At 40.7% G+C, this 25,660-nt stretch overlaps 1 pseudogene; it reads left to right on the forward strand.

The window, feature by feature from the left end:
* Positions 1–3,906: 3,906 nt before the first annotated feature.
* Positions 3,907–5,762, forward strand: LOC119243978 (patched domain-containing protein 3-like; annotated as a pseudogene).
* Positions 5,763–25,660: the final 19,898 nt, after the last annotated feature.

Raw genomic sequence — 25,660 nt, forward strand, 5'->3', positions numbered from 1 at the left:
AATGTAGAACTCACAATGGAACTTCTACCTTTTTCCTCCGATTGTTTAGCGGTCCTGATGGCCTCAGTGTCTAACTTAGTGGCAGCAGTGCCTCCGGCATTAAGAGCATCTCCCACCACCCCGCAGACCGTCAAAGTAATGCCGGGAAGAGACTCAAGACCATATAATTGCTGATGTAAGACGATATCTCCTTTTACCTTATTCCATTGGGCACTATCGACCCGATCCTCCTCCAGAAACCACTTACTAGTGATACTAAGGGTCTCTACAAATCCTTTAAGAATTTTTCTACTGAGAGGAACCCCAAACTCTTTTAGGAGAGCTTCCAGGGAAATAACTAACTGCCCCTTGGACATTGAATTGCCCATGATCCCAGCTACTTTACCTTACTTGTCGGCTCACCACAGCTGGTCCTTCAGCGGTTCCTTCACTCTTTTTCATGCCCCATGTTGGGTGCCCCTGTCCTGACCCGCAGGATTCGTAGGCACAAAAAGAGAAGGGCTGAGGATTGAAATGAGGAGCTTGAGACAACTTGACGCTAGTGGTTGCTTCTTTATTTTTCTTTTACCTTCCCTTACTTTCCCCTGTCTTTCTACCTTCCCTGACCTTCTCTCTGCTCCTCTCGCAGTAACCTTCCGACCTTCTCATGGTTCTCCTGGTATATCCTGGTAGCCCCTCCCATCTTACCTCCCAGTCTCATTTGATTAACAGGAAAAACCTGTGGTTTCTCAGAAGGCAAAACGGTAAAGTGAAACTTAACTGATGGCACATGATGTGCAACACTGCACATGCTCCGGGTACCTACTGAAACAAGATGTTGATCCGGAGACTTAGGAAATCTAAAGTTTGATCATTCTCCAATCATTTTGATAAACTGCTTCTATCAAGTTCCTTGAAGGGTTCTAGAATATCTGCAAGCGCATTCATCAGTCTCCTACAGTGTCCATTTACATATCTTTCCTTCACTTACAATTATTAACAGTTGCTTAGAGAACCTCAGCACAACTAGTCAATGTAAAGTCACGGTAGCTGACTATTTAACTTCCCACTTCAGTGTCTAAAAATTTTACATAAAAATGAGAAACTTGTAAAAGGGATTGAGACGAAACATGTCCTGTGTAGCTCTCACTAATCTTTTTTGCATTTGAATTTCATCTTTGTTATGTTCTTATCATAAACATTTATAAATATTGTTTTCAAGAAGTATTGGAAAAGGAAAATATTCATTATGTTCAAATTTATTGTAACCCAAGCAATTTACTTTTGCTCTGAAATTCGTGTGTGTGCGTTTGAACCCTAAATTTAACTCAAGGCACCAGCAGTTTGAGAAAAAGTGGAACACATCAATGGTGCAGAAACCTTTTAATAAAGTTTTGCTATGTGAATATAGTCTGAAAAAGTTTTTTCGTCACATTCTGTTTTGGAAAATGTAGCTCCATTTCCTTAGATGTCTCTCCTAGTCTTCAAACTTAGTTTCTTTTTCCTATAGAAGTCCAGAGAGACTTTTATCAATCATTTGTTTTAAAACTGTTCACATAAAATTAAAATATAAAACCACAGGTGGCTGTCAATATTCAAAAATGTAATGTGGTTATTGTGGAGGCAAAGTACTGCATGCATGCTTTCAAATGCTCTCTCTATATTCCCATTTTTGGTGGTCGAAAAGAGAAACAGAAAAGTCTTGTGTTGATCCAAAAACAGTACATTTCAAAACAATTTTTTTTTCAATTAATAGCAACTTTTCTAGAACCCACTTCATCAATAAAGGAGAATCTTGAAAATGTTTTAGCAGGATGATTTCATACATTTTATTAACCACATACTATCTCTGTTGTACAGGAACCCTTTAGGTTGGTGTTAATAGCTAGTTGGAATCAGGAAATGAGTGCAAAGATAATTGGATGTGGGTACTTTCTCAACTACAGCTGCCTGCCCTTTAGTGTTGTGTTCTATTCACACACAACTCCTTGAACATTAGAGTGGAATTAACCATCTGCTGTGCTCCAGTACATGTATGTGGTTCTGAAACACCATCAGGGAATTAGTGCTTGGCCAGCTGCATAAGATGATAGTTAAGTAAAAGCACAAAATGCCAACTTTTATTTTCCCTCTTTGAATTGATGTAGTGGGTCTGGGATAGTGTATGGGAATTAAAGGTCTCCAGGAGACAGGTGTAGAATGATTGCAGGACATATTTCAGAACAGGTCCAAATCAAGAATGTCATGGATTGATGGAATTTAAGCATGACAGCTGCTGCCAAATATACATCATTCCCCCTCCCTATTTATAGGTTTAGCTGTATACAAAACCAAATGTTTACTGCAGTCATTGGAATGATTTCTGTTGCCTTGGCAGTGGTGAGTGGCTTTGGACTCATGTTATACATGGGGGTGCCATTTGTGCCAAAGTTGCAAATGCACCATTTCTAATACTAGATGAGTAAAGTAAATGTGAGGCTACACTATGAGTGTATTGGGGAGAAAGTTGATAACAGAAAGAGTTTATGATAGATTAAGTAATAGAACTGTGCTTAGATGACTACAGATCCAAAATAAGGTGTCAGAAATGAAGACAAACATTGTGTCTTCAGAACTGGAAAAAATAAGTACCCCAAATGCAAAAGTAAAGACAATGACATGAGCAGGCAGTTATCTCTCTCTCTCTCCCCCCCATTCTCTCTCTCTCTTTGACACACACACACACACACACACACACACATACACAACCCCGAAAATGGAAAATACAAGTCACTGGAAATGCAAGGGGGACAAATATATGACATCTCAATCAAGGGATGCAAATTAAACCAAAATTGAGATGCCTTGTTTTCTTATTAGATTAATTAGCATTGCAAGACTGAAACTTTTGGGGTAGTTGTGTGTAATGAACACTGTCTGCTACTGCTCAGAGAAGTTTGTCAATTGGCTCATACATTTCTTAGTCCAATATTTGTATCAAATCAAAAGGCTTAAAAGAGGATTCAAGGTGCATGTCTTTCACCTCTCCATTCTACTTCTAGGAATTTGTGCTAATAATTGAAAGAACGCTCCAAAAAGTAGACTAAGTATGTTCATTTCTGCGTGATTCAGAATTGAAAACTAATTGAAAACCATCTCCCCTGTCCACAGGCGATTGGTGAATTCAAACATAGGAAATATCTATATTCCCACCAAGAAACAGACTAGCAGGAAAACTAGTGTGTGCATGCTTGTAAATGACACCGTGCCTCTCAAGTCATACCTCAATGATAGACTGATGCTGTTGGTGGTCAGATTGGTTCAGTAACAGAATGTTGGCTGACAGTGTTTGTGCATTTCTGTGAAATGGCTTATGAGAGAAAATGGTCTCTCAATTAATCTAGTGGAATCAGAAACAGATTGCTAATCCTGCTTGAACTAACACGCATCCACCAGGTTTACTGATCTCAACATTGAGGCACCACAATTGGAGAGGAGTATACTGTGCTGTGAGGAAATAATAGGAATCCATGCAAAGCACAAGCTTATTACAGAAGGAGGAGTGTGCTCTGTTGAGGACTCAGAGACAACCAAGGAAAGTGTTACCTAAGCACAGAATGTGCGAGATAAATAAAACCTGAAGGAACAAAGAATAAAACCTTAAGGGACTAAGGATCATTTCACTTAGATATGGAATATAGGGAAACTAGACAAAGGGTCAGACAAAGACAAACTTTCAAAGTAGTTCTTGAAAGCTGACCTAGAGCGGAGAAATCCAGGAAGCAGGGGGAGGAGGAGGAGGGTGGCAAGAGGGACAGGGAAGAAAAGCACAAGGACTTTGGTGGAGGACCACAGGTGCGTTGGTGCTGGGAGAGCGAAGGTGGCCACATCTGAGGGGAGAAATCCTAGACTGTCAACAACTCAACAAGGATATAAAACAATGTTGATTTATTCAAGAGAAAACGGGGGAAACCTTTTGAATTATGTGATTTACACTTTAATGGATATGAATATGCATTAAGATTTTTCTTAACAGGTGTTGGCATTGATGACATGTTTATCATGATTTCTGCCTGGCAGAAGACCAACATCATGGATAGCGTACAACAGCAAATGTCTGACGTCTACTCCCATGTGGCGGTGCCCATCACCATCACCACTCTCACAAATGTCCTGGCCTTCTTTACAGGGGTGATGACCTCCTTTAAGTCCGTGCAGTACTTTTGCATTTACACGGGAACAACCTTGCTCTTCTGTTATTTTTATAACATCACCTGTTTTGGCGCCTCTATGACCCTAGATGGTAGGAGAGAAGTGGCCTATCTGTGCTGGTTGCAAAAGTCAGAGGGTAACCTGGACCAAAATTCTTCCTCGCTGATAAGATGCTGCTGCCTCCCATTTAGTTCTCTTCGAACTGTGAAGAATCGAGCATCCATCCAAAGAACATGCTCTTTAGATATTATTTTGGCCCCTTTCTCACAAACACTAAGTCCACGTTTGTGATAGTGGTTTTATACCTTCTGTACATCGCATTCAGTATACATGGCTGTTTCCAAGTGAAGGAAGTTTTAGAACTTCGACATCTGGCAAGTGATGATTCCTATATCACACCCTATTTTAACATCCATGAAGAGCATTTTTCAGATTATGGTCCCATAGTGATGGTTATCATGACTGAAGCAGTTGACTACTCGGATAAAGACACTAGGCAATTATTGGGGAAATGTCTGACCACTTTTGAAAACAGTGACTATGTCATATGAAATCTAACTCAGTTTTGGTTACAAGCGTATGTACAGTATGTGGAAGCCAACATCTTAGCCGTAAATGGCAGAGATAGTTCTATAAACAACATTTCTGGTTTTATAATGCATATTCCAATTTTTACATATAATATTATTTCATCATCACATGAGATTACTTCTTCCCAGGCCTTCATTCAGACCACGAGTGTTTCTTCTTCCCGCAGTAAGAACATGTTATTCCAATTATGAAGTATTGCCAAAAGGTGTGAGACTCCCCTAATGGTTTATAACCCAGCGTTTATCTATTTTGATGAATATTCTGCTATCTTAGAAAACACTATTTGAAGTGTCTTTGTTGCAACCATAGCTATGTTCATTGTTTCTTTATTGTTAATTCCCCACCCACTGTATTCCTTGTGGGTCACTTTTTCTATTGGGTCTGTGATTGTAGGAATAACAGGTTTCATGGGGTTCTGGCATGTCAACATTGATTCCGAATCCATGATGAATCTTGTGATTTGTATAGGGTTTTCTTTTAATTTTTGTGCACATGTTTCATATGCCTTTGTTTCCAGTTCTAAACCCTCAGCAAACCAAAAAGCAACTGAGGCATTGTTTTTGCTAGTTTACCCAGTGTTACAATGTGCACTGTCAACAATAATAGGAATGGGTGTTTTATCTATAGCTAACACATACATCTTCAGGACATGTTTTAAGATTATGTTTCTTGTCAGGGTACTGGGGGCTATTCATGGCGTAGTTTTTATTTCAGTATTCTTAACCATTTTTTGAAGATTTGTTGGAATATCCACTAACAAATCAGTGCCCGATGATAGAATTCTTGACTACCCCAACGCAGTCTGGTAAAAATGCTCTATTAAGGATAGTTGATAAACTGAATAAAAAGGCACGTTTCCTTGATTTGGAAATATCATTCCAAGCTGTTCTTTAAAATATCCTGAGAAAAATTAATTAGTCCTACATTAAAATATTTTTACTAAATTAGGAAGTGTTGTCATCTTTATTTTAAACTATAAAAATTGGGTGTAAGGTAAAACTTTCCTGTTTTTTTTTTTCTATTTTTTCCTCTTATCATTAGCCTTTATGCCTGGAATTAAGAATTTTTTACATTATATATACTATCAGTGGGATGTTATATGTAATGTACTTCCTATATGCATTACTATGTAAAGGTTCAAATTATTATTACTTAATCTCCATACTGGGACTTTTATATGCACTTTCTTAATCGTATATTCAGATGAACTGACATTGCTATCAATATTTTTTTTTTTAATTTTGAAGAATTAACCACTTTAGGGTCCTTCCGGGTGGCACATGCAGTTGAGTGCCACAATGTTAAGATGTCCGCAGCCTCAGCAGCACTGGTTCGATATTAGCCAGCCGGGGAGAATCACACATGGCGAAGCAGACCTCTCCTGTCTCGCCAGCTGCTCCCCTCAGCAGTGTGTTGTGGTTGTCTGCCTGTTCTGCTCCCCACTCTGTCTCTGGTAAATCCTCTCATCTTTCCGGGTATCTGGTCTGTACCACTGTTCTTGTATGAATAAATATATCTGAAAAAAAAAAAAAGAATTAACTACTGAAGCCATCAGGTGCTGGACTTTTGTTTTTTGGTAGGGGTTTGATTGCTGATTCAATATCCTTGCTAGTAATTGATCTGTTTGGATTTTCTTTATCAGTTAAATTTGATACCTAAATGAGACTTAAAGGATAATGGATATATATTTTATTTATAGATAAACAGATACAGATAATAAAAATAAGTATTACTTAATGATGTAAAGAAAGGAAGTGATATTCCTGATATTTGTAGGTTTAAAACTTTCACTTTTTTTATTTTTTTACCAACAGAGAATAATAATTTGATTTTTTTTGTAAATTATGTAAATATTCCCATTTTATTTTTTTTTATTTTTTAAATAATAATTTTATTTTTATATTCCCCATACAATTGCAACCCCCCATTTTGACCCCAATCCCTCCCCGCCCGCCACCCACCCCCCCAAAAGTGTCTCTGGTTCATAGATTTTTGTTGATTTTGATTTTCACTTTCTTATAGTTATTCATTTTCCTGGTCCCTTATTTAAGTTTTCTAGATTCCTGCTATGAGTGAGACCATCTGGTATTTTTCTTTTTCTTTCTGGCTTATTTCGCTGAGCATGATCCCTTCCAGTGCCCTCCATGTTTCTGCAAATTGTATGTGTTTATCTTTTATGAATGCTGAGTAATATTCCATGGTGTATATGTACCACATCTTCTTGATCCAGTCATCTATTTTTGGGCATTTGGGTTGTTTCCAAAGCTTAGCTATTGTAAACAGTGCTGCAATAAACATAGGGGTGCAGGTGTTCTTTGGAATTGATGTTTCTGTGTCCTTTGGGTAAATACCTTGGAGTGGAATTGCTGGATCATATGGAAGCTCTATGTTTAGTAGGTCCAGAAATCTCCACACAGCTCTCCATAGTGGTTGGACCAGTTTCCACTCCCACCAACAGTGCAGAAGAGTTCCTTTTTCTCCACACCCTCACCAACATTTGTTATTGATAGTTTTTTGTTTTTTTTTTTTTTTTTTAATATGTGCCATCCTCACTGGTGTAAGATGGTATCTCATGGTAGTTTTGATTTGCATTTCCCTGATTACAAGTGATCTTGAACATTTTTTCATATGCCTGTTGGCCATTTGCATTTCCTCTTCAGAGAAGTTTCTTTTTAGCTCTTCTGCCCATTTTTTGACTGGATTATTTTCTTTGTTGTTGTTGAGTCTCATCAGCTCTTTGCAGATTTTTGTGATCAGTCCTTTATCATTAGTGTTGTGTGCAAAAATGTTCTCCCAGTTGGTGGGGTTTTTCTTTGTTTTTGTTATTGTCTCTTTTGCTGTGCAGAAGCTCTTTGATGTAGCCCCAGCTGTTTATCATTGCCTTCACTATCACTGCTTTGGGTGATGTGTCTGTAAAGATGTCTTTGATGTGCATATCCCATAGTGTTTCACCTATATTTCCTTCTATGTATTTTATGGTTTCAGGTTTTATGTCTAGTTCTTTAATCCGTTTTGAGTTGGTTTTTGTGTATGGTGTGAGGTAGTAGTCAAGCTTCATTCTTTTGCATGTAGCGACCCAGTTTTCCCAGCACCATTTATTGAACAAACTTTCTTTGCTCCAATGCATATTCTTTGCTCCTTTGTCAAATATTAGTTGACCATAAATCTGTATGTTTATTTCTGGATTTTCTATTCGATTCCATTGGTCTGTGTGTCTGTTCTTGTTCCAATACCATGCAGTTTTGATGATTAGGGCTATGTAGTATAGCCTGAAATCTGGGAGTGTGATGCCTCCATTCTCTTTTTTTTTTTTTTTTCAGGAGAGATTTGGCTATTCTGGGTTTTTGGTGATTCCATATGAATTTCATCAATAATTGTTCTACTTCTTTGAAGAATAACATTGAAATTTTTATTGGAATAGCACTGAATCGGTATATTGCTTTTGGTAGGATGGCCATTTTAATAATGTTTATTCTTCCAATCCATGAGCAGGGGATGTCTTTCCATTTTTTTGTATCTTCTGTTTCTTTTAACAGTGTTTTATAGTTTTCTTTGTAAAGGTCCTTTACCTCTTTTGTTAGATTTATTCCCAAGTATTTGATTTCTTTTTTTGTATCGATAATAAAGGGGATGTTTTTTTTTTTTTTTTCATTTCTTCTTCTTCAGATTTATTGTTAGTGTATAGGAAGGCTTCTGACTTTTGCATGTTGATTTTGTATCCTGCCACTTTGCTGAACTGATTGATGAGTTTAATTAGTTTTTCTATGGAGTTTGAGGGGTTCTCTATGTATATTATCATATCATCTGCAAATAGTGATAGTTTGACTTCTTCTTTTCCTATTTGGATTCCTTGGATGTCTTTCTCTTGTCTTATTACTCTGGCTAGGACTTCCAGTATTATATTGAAAAGCAGTGGTGAGAGTGGACATCCTTGTCTTGCTCCAGAACTTAATGGAAATGCTTTCAGCTTTTCACCATTGAGAATGATACTGGCTGTTGGCTTGTCGTACATGGCCTTTATGATGTTGAGGTATGTTCCTTGTATCCTGAGAATTTCAAGGGCTTTTATCATGAATGGGTGTTGCACTTTGTCGAAAGCTTTCTCGGCATCTATTGATATTATCATATGGTTTTTATATTTCTTTTTGCTGATATGTTGGATAACATTGATTGATTTTCGGATGTTGAACCATCCTTGTGTCCCTGGAATGAATCCTACTTGGTCGTGGTGAATTATCTTATGGATACACTGTTGGATTCTGACAGCTAAAATTTTATTGAGGATTTTTGCATCAGTGTTCATTAGGGAGATTGGCCTATTGTTTTCTTTTTTTGTGTTGTCCTTTTTCGGTTTTGGTATTAGTGTAATGTTGGCTTCATAGAACGTGTTAGGTATTATACCTTCCTTCTCAATTTTTTGGAAGAGTTTGTGAAGGATAGACAACAATTTGTCTCTGAATGTTTGGTAGAATTCATTTGTAAATCCATCAGGTCCTGGGCTTTTGTTTTTGGGGAGGTTTTTGATTACCATTTCAATTCCGCTAATTGTAATTGGCCTGTTTAGGTGTTCTATTTCTTCTTTATCTAGCTTTGGGTGATTGTAGAGTTGTAGGAATTTGTCCATCTCCTCTAGATTGTTGAACTTGTTTCCATATAACTGTTCATAGTACTTATTTATTATTCTTTTGATTTCTGCTGTGTCCGTTGTGATGTCTCCTCTTTCATTTATTATTCTGTTTATTTGTGCTTTCTCCCTTTTTGCCCTTGTGAGCCTGGCTAGTTGTTTATCTATTTTATTTATTTTTTCAAAGAACCAGCTCTTGGTTTCATTGATCTTTTAGATTGTTTTTTTTTAGTTTCAATTTCATTTATTTCTGCTTTGGTTTTTATTATTTATTTTCTTCTACTGTTTTTTTTTTTTTTGTTCTTTTTCTAGATATTTCAGCTTCGAGATTATGTTGTTTCTTTGATATATTTCTTGTTTCTTGATGTGAGCATCTATTGCTATATATTTTCCCCTTATTACTGTTTTTGCTGCATCCCATACATATAGGAAATTGGTGTCCTCCTTCTCATTCAATTCAAAGAATTTTTTAATTTGTTCTTTTATCTCCTCGTTAGTCCATTGGACTTCCAGTAGTGTGGGTTTCAATCTCCATGAGGTAGGAGAGTACCTTGTCTTCTTTTTATGGTTTATTTCTAGTTTGATGCCTTCATGGTCAGAAAAGATGGTTGGTTATGATTTCAATCTTGGTGTATCTGTTGATGTTTGTCTTATGCCCCAGTATATGATCGATCCTGGAGAATGATCCGTGTGTGCTTGAGAAAAATGTATACTCAGATTTTTTTGGGTTTAGTGTTCTATATATGCCTGTTATGCCCAAGCACTCTAGATCCTTATTTAGAGCTTTAGTGTCTTTACTTATTTTTTGTCTTGTTGATCTACCCATTGTTGATAGTGGTGTGTTGAAGTCTCCCAGTACGTATGTGTTTTCTCTGATGTCTGTTTTCAGAGATGACAATAGTTGTCTGATATATTTTGGTGCTCCTTCATTTGGTGAATATATGTTAATGAGTGTTATTTCTTCTTGAAGTATTGTCCCCTTGATCATAATGTAATGACCACTGGGGTCTCTTTTTATCTTTTTAATTTTGAAATATGTTTTATCTGATATGATTATAGCTGTTCCTGCCTTATTTTTTGGTCCACTTGCTTGTATAATTGTTTTCCATCCTTTAACTTTGAGTCTATTTTTATCTTTTGCAGCTAAATGTGTTTCCTGGAGACAGCAAAAGGTTGGGTTTTGTTTCTTAATACAGCCTATAACTCTGTGTCTTTTTATTGAAGTGTTTAGTCCATTTACATTTAGAGTTAGTATTGATATGTTAGCATCTGTCTTTGCCATTGTGTTTGTCTTTCCTTTGATTTTATTTATTTATTCTTTTAATAACTTTTTTTGGCCTTCTTTTGTTGTTATTTGTCACTCTGAGGTTCTGGCTTTAGGACTCCTTGTAGTATTTTTTTTGGAGTGGGGGTTTAGTCGTAATAAAATTCCAGAGTTTCTGTTTGTCTGGGAAGGTCCTTATTCTTTCTTCATAGAGGAAGGAGAGCTTTGTGGGATAGAGTATTCTTGGTTGGCATCTGTTTTCTTGGAGTCTGTTGACTATGTCCCTCCACTCTCTCCTTGCCCGTAGTGTTTCTTCGGAGAAGTCTGATGTCAGTCTGATTGGTTTCCCTTTGAATGTTATCTGTTTCTTCCATCTTGTCAGTTTAATTATTTTTTCCTTGTCTTGGATTCTTGGGAGCTTTACTATTATGTGTCTTGCTGTATTTTTCCTTTCGTCATGGAAGTTTGGTGCTCTTCTTGCTTCTTGTATAGCAATTTTCAGCTCCTTCTTCGCACATGGGAAGTTCTCTTCAATTATTACCTTGAATATTTTCTCTGTTCCTACATCTCTCTCCTCTCCTTCTGGGATTCCTATAACTCTTATATTTCCTTTCCTCATGGAGTCAGATAGTTCCCGAAGTCTTTCTTTGGTCTTTATCCTTCGTACTTCTCCTTCCTTTTCTGTTTTAGTTCTTTTTATTTCTGTGTCTTCAAGAGTACTCATTTGTTCTTCCATTTCATCTATTCTGCTTTCATTGCTTTTGCCAGAGTTCTTTAGTGTCTCCATTAATTATTTGATCTCCTGCATTTCTTTTACTTGCCTCTTTAGGGGCTCAATTTCATTCTTCAGGTCATTAATTATTTTCCCCTTATCATTGTTTTCCTTTATGACTTCTGTCAGTTTTTTTAATCACAGCAATTTTAAATTCTCTATCTGGAAGGCTCAGAAGTTCTTCCAAGTTACTGTCGTTGCAATCTGGTAGATGGTTTTCTTTTTGTGGTGTGCTTTTTTGCTGAGGAGTTGCTGGGTTGCATGTGGTTTTTCTACTCCCTACTGCCTGTTTTCTAATTTGCCGTATTCCTAGTGACACTGTGTTGCTGGTACTGGCCGTCATCTTGGGTGACCTTCCCAGCTCACCTCTGGCTCCTCTGGGGAACTTCTGCTGGGTTCACACAGTCTCCACGAAAGAAAGGTCCCTGCTGCAAATGCCGGTGCCGGGCACGCTCCCCTGCACGCCCGGTCTGCCCCAGCGGTGGGTGCCGCACCCTCTGGGCTGGAACTGCAGGCTAGAAGGTGCTCGGCATGGGCAATCCTTCCAGCTTACCTCTGGCTCCTCGGTGAGCCTTCTGCTGGGTTCACACAGTCTCCAGCAAGAAAGGTCCCTGCTGCAAAATGCCGGTACAGGGGACACGCTCCCCTGCACGCCCGGTCTTCCCCAGTGGTGGGTGCTGCTCCCCTCTGGGCTGGAACTGCAGGCTAGAAGGCGCACGGCATGGGCAAGTCTCCCAGCTTACCTCTGGCTCCTCGGTGATTTGATTTCTATTATTATATAGAATTAAAAAGGATAAATTCTTTCTTTGAAAAGGAAAAGGTTTTGAGACTTCTAAAGTTCAAGATTTTCTCTAAGGGCATCTAACTGCTAAGGGTCTCATTCTCCAAACTCTACATGGATGATGCCCTAAACATACTCTTCCTGTCCAGACCATCTCTAGAGGCAGGTCAGGGATCAGCAATTACATCACCCACCAGGAGGAGCCCACTAAAACCACGTCCTTTGTTAGCCATTTGAAACCCAATAGGGAGAACAGATTCAAAGAATGTCTTCCGATAGAAGAAGGAGGAGGATTACAAAGGGGTGGTTGGCAACACTTCTGTCCTTTTTTCTTGGTGAGAATTTTTTTTTTGATTTAGACATCATTGTTCATTTTCAAACAATATTTGTTCCCTGTTTTCAGGTGTAGTCCCCATAGAATTTCCTTCACCAATTATGCTCAGTGAAATAAGCCAGAAGGAAAAAAGAAAAATATAGGATGGTTTCACTTATAGCAGGGATATAGGGGAACCAAATATGACATCAGTGTAAAAAAATAACAACAGTACAAAATGGAAAAAAGAAACATACAACTATTAATCAGAGACATCCTTCAGGGAAGGAGGAAGGAGCACAGGGGACTGGGGTGAGGGTGCACTTGTCTTTTTTAACAGCTGTACTAACAGGCCTTTGTCCTGGTTTTACATTCCCAGTTTTAAAAGTGCACAACTCGTTTACTTCACAATTTGTTTTAAAGCACTTGCATTGTGGCAAACACTTTTCCAGGCTTTTAGCATAAAACATTGAAGAAAAGGGAACAGCAGTCTCTGCCCGTTGGCTGAGAAAGAAACACTCAAGGCAGATACTCAAATGCACATGTTAGGAAGTGATATCTGTCAAGGAGAAACCTACCAATCACCGTGGAACCCAGCAAGGTCATGTGAGCCCTCTGCACCACACAGGGAGCTGCATGCTTGTGCGCATGCTAATGGGAAGGCGGGTGCAATGTGTAAGGGTCTGAGAAACATGTGTTCTATGTATGTGTGTTAACATGCAGTGACTTGCAATTTGAAAAAGTGGGTAAAACGAAGTACACTACTATGACATTATTAATCATGATTATTCTCTTTTCGAAAAACTTAGTATAAACATCAATCTTGGGGTATTTAAAAGAAACTGATTTTGAATTAAAATTCAAACGACTCTTAATTATCTTAACAGTTTTTTTTTAGATTTGAATTTTCACTGTAAGGTTTTTAGCTTTTCCCAAGTAAAAAAGCCATAAAGTGAACTGACATTCTAGGGGATTTCATAACAAAAAGCCCACATCTCATTTCACTGTAACAAAGGCCATCACTCACTGGGGACTCCAGCCACACCCTCCAGATCTTCAGCAAAGCTGGCTGTGCTGAAGCAAAATCCCAAATGCAGGAACCATTCAATTTCTCTATGGAGGCGACCCTTTTGAAAGGCAACAGAGGAAAAGGAATTCCATAATATGACACAACCAAATGCAACCAAAGGGAAATTGTTCCTCCAACTCAAAGTCTGTTCCCTAAGCATTTATGGAGAATCAGTTTATCAGACACTACAAACACATGGAGGCGGGCTTACTTCAGGGAATCGCACAACTATATCAGCAACAGCAAAATAGAGTCAAGGAGCATGTGCCTACGCTTGGCGTGAAAGCATGTGACGGACAATGTTTTGTACAGCTTTGTCCAACATCCAGGGGTTTTCTTAAAGAAATATGAATGATTCCACTTTTTTCCTCCTCTGTTGCTGTGGTGTTCCAATAAAATGATTCTCATCCTCTCAAAGGTTTAGGTTGAGTTAACCCATGTGACTATCAAATCATCCAAATAATAACTATCACTACTGAGATGATGAGTAAAATCATCAAGATAAGGATTTTAAAATACCCTGAGTGGAAAGAAAATTAATATATTTCTATTTTTTTCTCTCCAAGACAATAGCAACAACAACAACAATAAAAACAACTATAATCCAGGTGTTAAACTAATGCACAATTCATCCATAACATCCTAAAGCCAACTAAATCTTGAGCCAAGAATCAATTGTAGGCCATGAAAAGCTGTAAAGATTTATTTTTTGTCGTTTATTGAAGAAACAGATATTTGCATGAATGCAAGACGTTCTTAGTAAGTACGCACAATTTTTAAAGAGATGTTACCAGTAGCGGTGACAGTCATTCTCTCTCTTTCTCTCTCATAGGATGGAGAGAGGTGGAGAGGCAGAGAGATTGCAAACTAGATTCCCGAATTTACTAATACATCAAGGTTTTATTTTCTGTTTTTTTTTTTTGCCTTTTTACTGAATTATTTCTTCTTAAGACATATTTTATTCTCTGAGATGGGCAACTGATGAAATCATACAAATACATGAACAAACCTGGCCCCTCTCCCTCATTTTCTATCTTCTCCCCATATTAATTGTCTCTCTAATGCAGTCTTTCAAAATGTTATTCAAATAACAGGCTACCAGATAATATTCCCTGTAAAAGTGCACCTGCATCCTTCATCTTCTCTGATAGAAATTCTGTGTGAGCAAACGCCTTAGCTAGGAGGCCAAGAGTCAAAGAGGAGGCAAAATATTACGATTTTTTCTGATTTTTGAACAAGAAATACCATCCATTTCCTACATTATTTGTGCTGTTAAAGTGAAGGTCATATCACTACTGGAAGATAAAATAACTTTAAAAGCAGGGCCTCCCCTGGTGGCACAGCGGCCTCCCCTGGTGGCAAAGCTGCCCGCAGCCTCTGCAGCACCGGTTCCATCCCAGGTATGAAACTGGCCAAAAAGAAAGGGGATAAAAAGGGCATTGGAGGGAAAGCAATTTGGATAATAAGGTTCTCTAACCCTTTCTGAAACACTTTGTTACTTTAGTTCAGTATGCCTAGCCACAGAAGCAAAAAAAATGACATACGTAACATCAGATAGGGTTTGAGAGATTTCTATTCTACCCTCATTTGTCAAAGTGAAAAATGAAGCCCTTCAGTGTTCACATAATGTCACATAAATGGAAGCATTAATTTCAAAATCCTGATCTCACATGTAGTTTATTCTCCAACAGTCTGAAATTAATTTGAAAAAATAACCCACAAATTTCAATTAAAGACACTTGTGCAATGATTTATCAACAACACAAGTGATCTCTCATTGCCACAGTGGGTTTCTGCAAAAACAGAAACCAACTACTGGCTAGAACACTTTCAGATTATATCCATGACCTATGTTTTTATACTAGCTCACTTTAAAAAACATCTATTTCCATTTTAGTGGAATTATTTATTCTCATCTTATACAGAAAGATAAGTATCAAGGTTTATTTTCCATAGCATATTATAAATAATGTTTATTTTGCTAGAAAAATAAGACATTTTTTTCACAAATGCCATTCCTTCTTGAAAGAGGTATTAAAGGTGTTCAACGACTGCAGTGAGCATCTGACAACTCACTACTAAGTATGGAAGAAAAGTTTGGAACAGATTAGATCCACATACCTTTGAGGGAGGGGAAAGAAGAAAAAGAAATCACTTAAAAGACTGTGGTGTGGTGGAAGCACCTCAATCAAATCAACACTGTACTTCGAGTTCATCTTCAAAAGTCCTCTCGCAGAGCCTTTCTAGGCAGTGATCCACCCAATACATTTAGAAAAAGTGCCCTGCCATTTATTGGGTTGAATCACATGAAATGATTTCATCTTGACTTCAGATTTAGCAATAAGATATGCCTTAACCGAAATGAGAGTCACATCTCAAGAAACAAAGAAAGGTCACAAGGCAATGGAGTTCTTATTGAGATAATACCAGTATTTACCTTTTAAACCGTCAAAACGAATGGTGATCATTCTATCTAGCCCTTCTTTGTCCCTCCCACCCTCCTCTGCCCCCCCACACCCTTTACTTTCCCTAACCCAGTGTCCCATGACTGCAATCCTTGTTGAACACAAATCCTTCACTCCGGTGCAAAGGACATTAAAGAAGAAAAAATATGAAAATAGATTACCATACTTAAAAAATATATAAAACTTCAGAACATATTAGAGATTAAGATTTCAAAACCTTAAGTCTCTAAAAATCCTTAACTAGGAAGCGATTAAGAAAGTGACTTGACATATAAGCGTATCAGGAGCGAAAACAGGAAATATGGTGAGGATAAATTCACCCGGGGAACTGCTCCACAGACCTGGACGAAATCAGGATGCTCTTCCTACACCGCGAGCTCCATGTCTCCGCCACACACTCAAGTCTAACTATTGTCAGTATCACTCCCCTCGCGCCTAGAAAGAAAAAACAACACTCTGTTATCTTCTGTGCTGCGGCAGAATGGAACCATCATTTGTCAAGGTGGCTCACAGCTTCAGCAAAACTATGTCAGAGCACAGGGAGTGAGTCAAGCAGCTGGAAGACCAAAGAGATCTTTCAGGGCTGACTCATGAAACACGACAGCAGCAGCCGGGGCGGGCGTTGCAGCGCGGCCAGGACGGCGACCTGCGGCATCACGAGACTTCCCTGCGCGTCACGTCCTTAGAGAAAGTCCAACCTGAATCCCGAAGTGATAAAGTCCCGACTCCAGCTCGCCGGGGCACGAGCGGCCTGAGCCCAGGGCCGCGGCCTCGCCCAGGCGAGCCTCGGGACCAGCGCGGCCCGGGCGCCCAGGCCTCGCGCGGCGGGCGGCAGCCGCGGGGCGCTCTCGCCACGACGGGGGGAGCAAGACCCACCACTCGGGCCGGCGCAGGCCGGCGGGGGCTGCGGGCGCGGGGCGGGCAGGGCGGGCAGCGATGCCGCGGGAGCCGGGGCCGCCGGGCCGCGAGGCGGAGGGGCCCACGGCGCACAAGCGGGGACCCTGCGCGGCCACTCGGGGCGCGTTGTTGACGGTTCCCGGCTGGCCCGGGAGACGCTGCCACGGCGGCCCCGTCCGCCGCCCCCGTGACGACCGCGGGGCCGCCTCACCTGGACTTGCCGACGCCGCTCTCGCCGATGATGAGGACCTTCAGGGCGGGCAGCACGTCCTCGTCCATCCTGACGCTGCTCCGCTCCAGCCCAGCTGGCCGCCCGGGTCCAGCTCTCACCCCTTCACCCCGAGAACTGCCCGCGCATGCGCACCGCTCAGCGCTGCCACCACCTTTTCACACCGGGTGTGTCGGTCCCTGGAGCCGCAACAACACAGTTCCGCCTGGAGGTTGCTTGGCGTCTGCGCCAGCCCAGAGTTCCAGGCATCTTCCACAAGCGGTTAGTTCTCTTGTGCACAACCGCAGACCTGGAGGTTGGAAGTGCGTGACCTCACCCGCCTGCGCATTTCCTCCTTCCGGCCCTGGCATCCATAGGCCTCGGTTGTGCAGTGGGCAAAGGGGCAGAGTTAGGGGAGTGTAACGTTTTTTTTTTTTGTTTAGTTGCTGCTCATAACAGCTGTGCGGCGTCGGGAAGCACTGTGCGGAAAGGCAAATTATGGTAAAAGTAGGTCCCAACTCTACACATGGCCAGCTAATTTATCTCGCCTTCTGAACCTGTTAGCTCGGCTGAGCAATGGAGGCCATCGTATGTCTTAGAATAATACCAGCTTCTTGGATTGCTATGAAGAGTAAGTGAGATCGTTTATGACACAATTTGTAAACGCAAGTAAACCATATAAGTGTGACCAGGTATGAATTTCCTGATTTACCCTCCTTTAATGAAGAATTCCCTTCCTACATCTGTACCGCTTGAAAGGGAATTGTAGACTCTATAGATCCGGTGCATAAAAACTTAATGGTGGTGCAATTTCAAACCAGCTATTTCTGTTCATGAAAACTACACAACTAGAGGAATCGTGTACATGTGCTTGCTTTCCTTCACTAAGTTGTAAATCTTATTGAACGTCCCAAATCTCATATGGAAATGAAAGCTAATGGAATGCTTGGTACTTAGCAGACACTGAACAGTTCTTTCATCTTCTTACACTTGCAGCTAATACCAGATATAATAGATTTGATTACATAAGGAAAAAGGGGAAAATTAAAGATTTTTTTTTAATCTGGGAAAGCTCTTTTGACATATATCCCATTGGTTCCTTCACTTCGTTTGGTCTTTACTCAATGCCTTCCTAAGGAGGCCTGCCTTTGTCCTGTGCACTGCCTTCCAGTCTTCCCTATACCTCTTCACATTTTCTGCACAGAATTTGCCATCCTTACATATACATGATAAATAAATTCTGCTTTATATTCATATATATTTTACTAGTTTATTTGTTCACTGTCTAATCTTCCCCAAAGAGAACAGAAAGAGCCCTGGTGTCTAGTTCCTGGCATATAATGTAAAATTATACTAGATGTTTGATGAGTGAACTGAATGAAAATTCTGGACGCCTTCCCAACTTTGAAAAGTGATATCTTTGAATTCTCAAGATTTTATCAGAAATCTTAGATTTTATCAGAAACTTATCTAATAGTTGACATAATAAGTTTTGTCATTTCTAAAATGCCAAATTTGAAACAGTCTACAAACTCAATATGCCACTACTTGCCATAGAATCGTGTTCAATTTGGCCATACTCTCTTGGGAAGGTCTTACTGTTGTCAAAATGATTTTATTCCAAGCCAAAAATATGGATGTTCAAATGTGTTGAATCCCTGAGCTAAACAAACACAACATAGACATACTGATAACATGACAGGGAGGGTGAGATATCAAAAGAATCTACAAAAGCACTAGCAGGAAAATCAGTTACATATATTCAAGTCCAAACAAGGCAAGTATCAGGACTATACTCAGCACCTGTGCCAACAGAAATTTCCTGCTCCTTTTCCTCTTTGTGCCTGCTCCAACCCAGGAAGTATTTTTGCAATATGGAAAGGAGGAAGGCATACTAGACAAATACTATGAGCAAAACTATCTTAAATAAGCTCAGAATGCTAAAGGAGAACACTGACAGGGAACACAATATATGAATGCTATAATAATATACATAGAAAACTTAGGAGGAACAAAACAAATTCTAGAGCTGAAAAGCTAAAAAAACAACCAACAAACACGCACACAATACAAACAAGTGAAACGTAGAGATGCTGACCAGATTTAGCATTGTGCTGGAATTGTTCCCCAGAGTAATTAGTCAAGGAAAAGAATAAAAAGAACCAAGGAATAGAATAAAAAGAAACCAAGCTGGAAAGGAAGAAATGTAAAAGTATCCTGTTTCACAGGGTACATAATCAAAGATATGAAAATTCCAACATATCCACAAGAAAACTACTAGTTACAAAAAATTCAACAAAGCTACAAGATACAAGAACAACTTACAAAAATCAGCTGTGTTTCTATTTATGTGCAAAAAGGAATTGCAAAAGGAAATTAAGAGAGCAATTCTATTTAAATACCATGTATAAGAAGAAAATACTTAGGAGTACATTTGACCAAGAGGTAAAAGATGTGTACACTGAAAATTATAAACACTGGTGAAAGAAACTAAAGAAAACCTAATTTAATAGAAAGACATCCTTAGTTGATGTGAAGGATTAGTATTGTTAAAATATTAATCACCTAGCAATCTACTGATTCAACACAATTTCTATTGAAATTGCAATTTCCTTTTTTCTTTTTCAGAAATGGAAGAGCCAACCCTCAAATTCACTTGAAATTGCAAGGAGCTCAGGCTATCCAAAGCAATCTCAAAATAGAAGAAAAAGTTGCAAGACTGAGATTTCCAGATTTCAAAACTTACAAAGAGGTACTGTAATGAAAACAATGTGGTACTAGCATGCAAATAACATACAGACTGACAGAATAGAATTGGGAGTCCAGAAATAATCCATAAATATAGCCAGTTGATTGACAAGTGTTGTAAGTCTAGCAAACTGGAAAGTTCTCTTCAATAAATGTTTTTTTTTGAAAACTGGACCTTCACGTACACAAGGATGATGCTGGGACCTTACTAAATACCATAAACGAACTGAAACAGACATTGATCAATAATCTAAATAAAACAATAAAACTTGGAAACACAGGGTTAATGTGCATGACCTTGAACTTGTTAATGGACATTTAGATATAATACCAAAAATACAAGTACCAAAAAAAAAATTAGATATGTTGGATTTCATCAAAAAATAATAAAAAAAAATGTTAATCATTACAGGCCATTGTCAAGAAAGTGAAGAGACATGGCCTCCACAGTGTCGCAGAGGTTGAGTGCTGGGTTGCAAAGCTGGCCGCAGCCTCGGCAGCACCGGTTCAATCCCCAGCTGCTCCCTGGCCACTGGAGCAGGGTCCCGCATGGCGCGCAGACCTCTCCTGCCACCCGCTGCTCCCCTCAGCAGTGTACTTCGGTCCTTCTGCCTGCTCTACTCCCTGCTCTGGCTCTAGTGAATTCTCTTACCGTCCCGCACTTCTGACTGTACCCACTGCTTGTATAAATAAATAAATAAATAAATAAATAGATAAATAAATAAATAAATAAACAAATAAATAAATAAATAAATAAATAAATAAATCAAAGAAAGTGAAACAGTCTATATCGAGGGAGAAAAAAATCAGCTAGTCATATAGCTGGTAAGGGTCTTAATAACTGAAATATGCAAAGTGCTAATGAAAAATGCGAGAGAACAGCAAAAGGTCAATCAACCCAATTATAAGAAGGGCACAGGACTTGGATAGACATTTCTCCAAAGAGGATATACAAGAGACCGATAAACAGTTGAAAAGACAATCAACGTGATCAGATATTTACAGAAATGCAAATCATCACCACAATGAGATACCACTTGACACCAACTAAGAGAGGTAAAATCGATAAAAGGGAAAATAATTGAGTATTGGTTTATAGGGAGACTTGGAAAAACTGGAACCCCTATCTACTGCTGGTGGGATCGAAAATGGTTTAGACTCTGGAATACAATGTGATAGTTCTTCAAATAGCTGACTATGGAATTCTCATGCAACCCACCAATTCCACTTGTAAATGATTCTCTTAACATGAGCACACCAAGCTCCTTGCAATGTTACGATTGTCAATAGAAGGAAAGACTCCATGCCCACAAAAGACCGTGGGTAACCAATTTGTGGAGCACACATACAATGGAGCACAGAGCCATCGAGTGGAATGAAGCTGTCACATGTGCACAAGGAAAAACCCTGGAAACATTATGATAAGTGAAATAAGTCAGTCACAAAAAATGTATGATTCCATTGACATAAAAATCTAAGAAAGTCATATTCATAGAAAGAATAGAGTCAAGGTTTATCAGGACTGGAGGAGAGAAGAGCAGCAGCAGCCACTGCTCACTGGTCACAGAGTTCCTCCTTCAGGTTATGAAAGATACTGGAAACAGTCACGACAGTACGCAGCCGTGGGGATGTGGCGGATGCCACAGAACTGTACACTTAAAGTGGTTAGAATGGCACGTGTTATGTTAAATATCTTACAACAAATATTTTTAAGTTTAAAAAGTAAAACATTTTTTTTTTTTTATCTGTGGCATGATACAATTGCAGATAATATGATCAGAAAGTATGCCATGTAAAAGAAAGGGACCACTGTCCTAGCACTCGCCTCAAATTCCAGTTTCCTAGAGAGTGATGTAAAGTAGACCACCTGTCGTAAAAATACACGCAGGTAAATAACTTTTCATTCCAATATTTGTGTATGAGTGACAAGATGTATCAAAATATTATAGCTTATTGATTGAAACATGTTACAGTTAGGTAAAAGATTAAAATAGTGTGAATTATGATTTTAGAATAAAGGAATAAAAAATATCCCCCACCAATCCATGCCATGCTTTCTAAGATTTCTTTCAAAAATCCAATGTTTGGGCCTCCCTTGGTGGCGCAGCGGTTGAATGGTGGGCTGTGAAGCTGTCAGCAGCCTCTGCAGCGCTGGTTAGACCCCAGGCCACCAGTGAGGTTCCCACCTGATGCAACAGACCTCTCCTGCCACACCCACTGCTCCCCTCAGCAGTGTATTTCATCATTCTGCCTGTTCTCTTACCCGCTCTGGCTCTGGTGAATTCTCTGACCCTCCCGGCATCTGACTGTGCCCAGTGCTTGTATAAATAAATAAATATATCTTTTGTTAAAAAAAAAATAAGCCAGTGCTTAACATTCATGAGTATATAAATTCTCAATTTTCTCTAATATTGTGTAATCATTAATAACTGTCAAAATTTTGGCTTTTTTAAATGACGAGTAGGTTGCTATCTTTTGCTATATAAATGCAAAGTATAATTTCAGCAAGGCCTGGTATTCAAAACCTTTTCCCAGCAGGTGTCTCTCACCAGGCCTGGACACAAGTATTAGCAGGTTTGTTCTTCATCTGAGGTGCCTGGCAGGATGCTAGAAAATACTTGAGAAATCTGAGCTAGTTGTGTTTATCAAAAACACTAGGGAACATCAGCTTAGGTTTTTTTTTTTTTTTTCCAGTGACACCAAGCAAGTTTTCAGGAGCTCCAGAAACAGCAGAGACGTGTAGTGAGAGCATTCTGACTAGAAAAACGAAAGGAACCCTGAAGATCAATGTCAGCCCTGAACACACCCACCCCTGGGGTGTAGAATGAGTGTTTTCCACTAGAATGCGACCCAGTATCTAGGCTGGCGGCTTCCCTTGGTTTCCCTTGAGGAAAGCTGGCTTAAGCATCAAAGAGAGTGGAGCAGACCTGGTTTTAAGTCAAGGCCTCCGCCAAGTAGCCAGGCGTGCACACATCCCTGGAAAGGTCTTATCCCTCCCACCTTCTCCTCCCTCTAAACCCAGCCCCAGGCACCTGGATTTGTTTTTTTATTTCAAGAACTTTTCAATGGCGTGAATTTGGTCCAGGAACTCGAGCAGCCACTTCTGGCTGTGTGCACTGTCCTTGGGTTCTGTGGTCTTCAGGTAGTACTGCAGCCACACAGCCTTGGCTTGCAGGAGTAACTGGCTAATCCCCGAGCCGGGACCTAGGATGGTTCCTCCCAAGAGGCCGGCCCAGTAGCGGGGCGCATTGGAGGTGTTGCAAATAGGGAAGGTGATGCTTTTCAGGTCCATGTTGTTATTCTTCTGCCAGATGAACGGGAGTGGGTTGGAGGGTATGCAGGTGCTCTTGTACCTGGCACACACCTGAGGGTAGAAGACCTGGGTTCCGTCTCCCCAGGGAACTGTCAGTGTCTGCCCCGCCTCGTCCAGTTGACTCATTTCTGAGATGACTTGATCCAGCAGATTGGCAGTGTTGGAGACCACCAATATACAGGTGAAGTTGACCTCGGCGCTGGACCGAAATGGGAGAAGAGGTGTGTGACTCATTGGTGAAGAAATGTGCCTGCACAAAGCGCCACTCGGCTTTGGCTGGGCTGCCCGAAGGGGTGTCCTGCTCCTCCAGGCTCTCTTCAGTCTCGCTGCGCAGGTAAATCCACCCGGTCCCCAGGAAAGCCGTCAGCACCAGGGGCGCCATCAGGAAGAGCCAAGCGTGTGAGCCCACAGCCAGCCCCATCCTCTGGAATCCCCGGGTGAGGGGCTGCTCCAGGCAGTTGGTGTGGCAGCGGGGCCTCCAGGGGGTGGCTGCTGCACCTGGGCTTCCGGGAGCGGTGAATCCCCTCTCTCAGATGGCTGGCAGGGTGGGTCTGAGGAAGGCCCCGAAGCCCTGCTAACATTGGGCAACTGTCCCTCACTGGACACCAGGACCTACTCTAGCTGCCATGCGGAGGCAGGGAGCTGCTGGGGCCCAGATGCCACCCCATGATCTGCTCTGCTCTCAGACTCTGGCTCGGGCCAGTCCTCCTGCTCTGGCCTCTGAGCCCCTGAAGCCTCCCCTTGCTCAAACCCCCTTGGGGTGCAACCTTGGAGGAATGGACGCCCTTTTCCTGAAGGACCGACCAGTTGTTGAATAGGAGACCTGGAAAGCAATGACTGGTTGGCAAGCTCAGTGCCCCCCACCCCACCCCCAGCAGCTTCCAGGAGGAGTCCACAGGGAGGATGTGCCAATGGTCTCCGCTCCTGCAAACTTTGACCTCTGCTGTGCATGCTGGGATGTGGTGGCTGGAGCGAGGGGGGTACTTTTCTGGAGATCCGGGTCTTTCCAGCTGGCCTAGTGGGGGGAAGTGGTTTCCAGGCGGGTCTACGCTCCTGCCATTAGGATTCCCCTTCCATAGAGGCCTGCATTTGCTACACTGTTATCAGTCGTGGGGTTCCCTCCTGTGGCCTGATGGGAGTGTTGATATATCCGGGGAGAGAAGCAGAGGCTGGGACAGAAAGGGAGAAGGAAGTCAGAGAAGCCCAGAGTGAAGACCTGCTGGGGGCTTTTCATTTAATTTTTTTATTTTTTTAGATTTGTTTTTTTTATTCAAGAACTGGGGTAAAGGCCAGATGTGCGGCAGGTTGAGAGGATTCACTAGAGACAGAGCGGGGAGTGGAACAGGCAGATTGACTGAAATACACTGCTGAGGGGAGCAGCGGGTGAGACAGGAGACGTCTGCCGCATGTGGGACCCTCGCCTGTGGCCGGGGCGCAGAAAGCTCCACAGTGCAGCGCTCGACCTGCTGCTCCACTGGGGAGGCCCCACTTTTCATTTTAAAAGTGAAGAGAAATCGAAATACTAATGAAATGTTAGTTATGAAAATTGAATAGTTAGATTACAATCAAGAAAAGTGGATATTCAGAAGAATAAATATTGCAGATAAAGAGGTGACCACATAGTGACAAAGAGTTTGATTTATGGGACAATCCTAAAATGTGAGGTGATTATAGTCTCAAAATGTTTTTAAAATTACAGAACAGAAGAAAATAATGAAAATTACAATGGATGTGCATAAATTAGAGACTTGATCAATAGAGAAAATCATTGCAATCAAATGACTAAAATAAGAAATGAAAGATTACCATGGATCATTCGGAAATTTAAACAATTGTAAGAAATTATTCTGAAAAATGACATGCCAACAAATTGTGCACAGTGGAAACAGGCAAAAATCTTGGAATAGCAATGGTACCAAGGCCAAATGGACAGACCTCTCTCTAGTAAGGGAATGACTCAGTCAAAGAAAAGCCTCTTTGAGCATGCTTTTAACTGGGCTTTGGAAAGGCGGGTGATGAACAGTTCCTATTATAAGGATATTAGCCTGGCGTTTTCCCATGGTTGCATTAATAGTAATTGTTGTTTTTTTTTTAATTTAAGTTAAAAAAGCATTTTCATAAAATCTCCAGATTATAAGACTACTCTATCCAAGAGTTTATGGGAATATCTTTTACAGTCTCTTAAAGGAGAAATAGATTTTGAATGTTGGTTTTCCATAAAGTCATGGCTGAAAGGGGGAGGGGCTGCTGGCCTGTTGCCTTCGGGGCCTGTGGACCTTTGACTTCCCCAGGAGCAAGGCCACCTCCATCCTGGCTGCATTCATGGCGTCCACACTGTGGTCGTCGTTGGGGTCATGGGCTCATCTGTGTGTGCTCACACTTCTGTGTGCTCAGCCTCAGTCGCGTCTGCAGGGTGGCAGGGCATCGCTGGCGTGATGGCCCTTG

This window comes from Talpa occidentalis, unplaced genomic scaffold, assembly GCF_014898055.3.
Source record: "Talpa occidentalis isolate TD23 unplaced genomic scaffold, MPIMG_talOcc4v2.1 talOcc4.14, whole genome shotgun sequence".
NCBI classification, from domain to species: domain Eukaryota; kingdom Metazoa; phylum Chordata; class Mammalia; order Eulipotyphla; family Talpidae; genus Talpa; species Talpa occidentalis.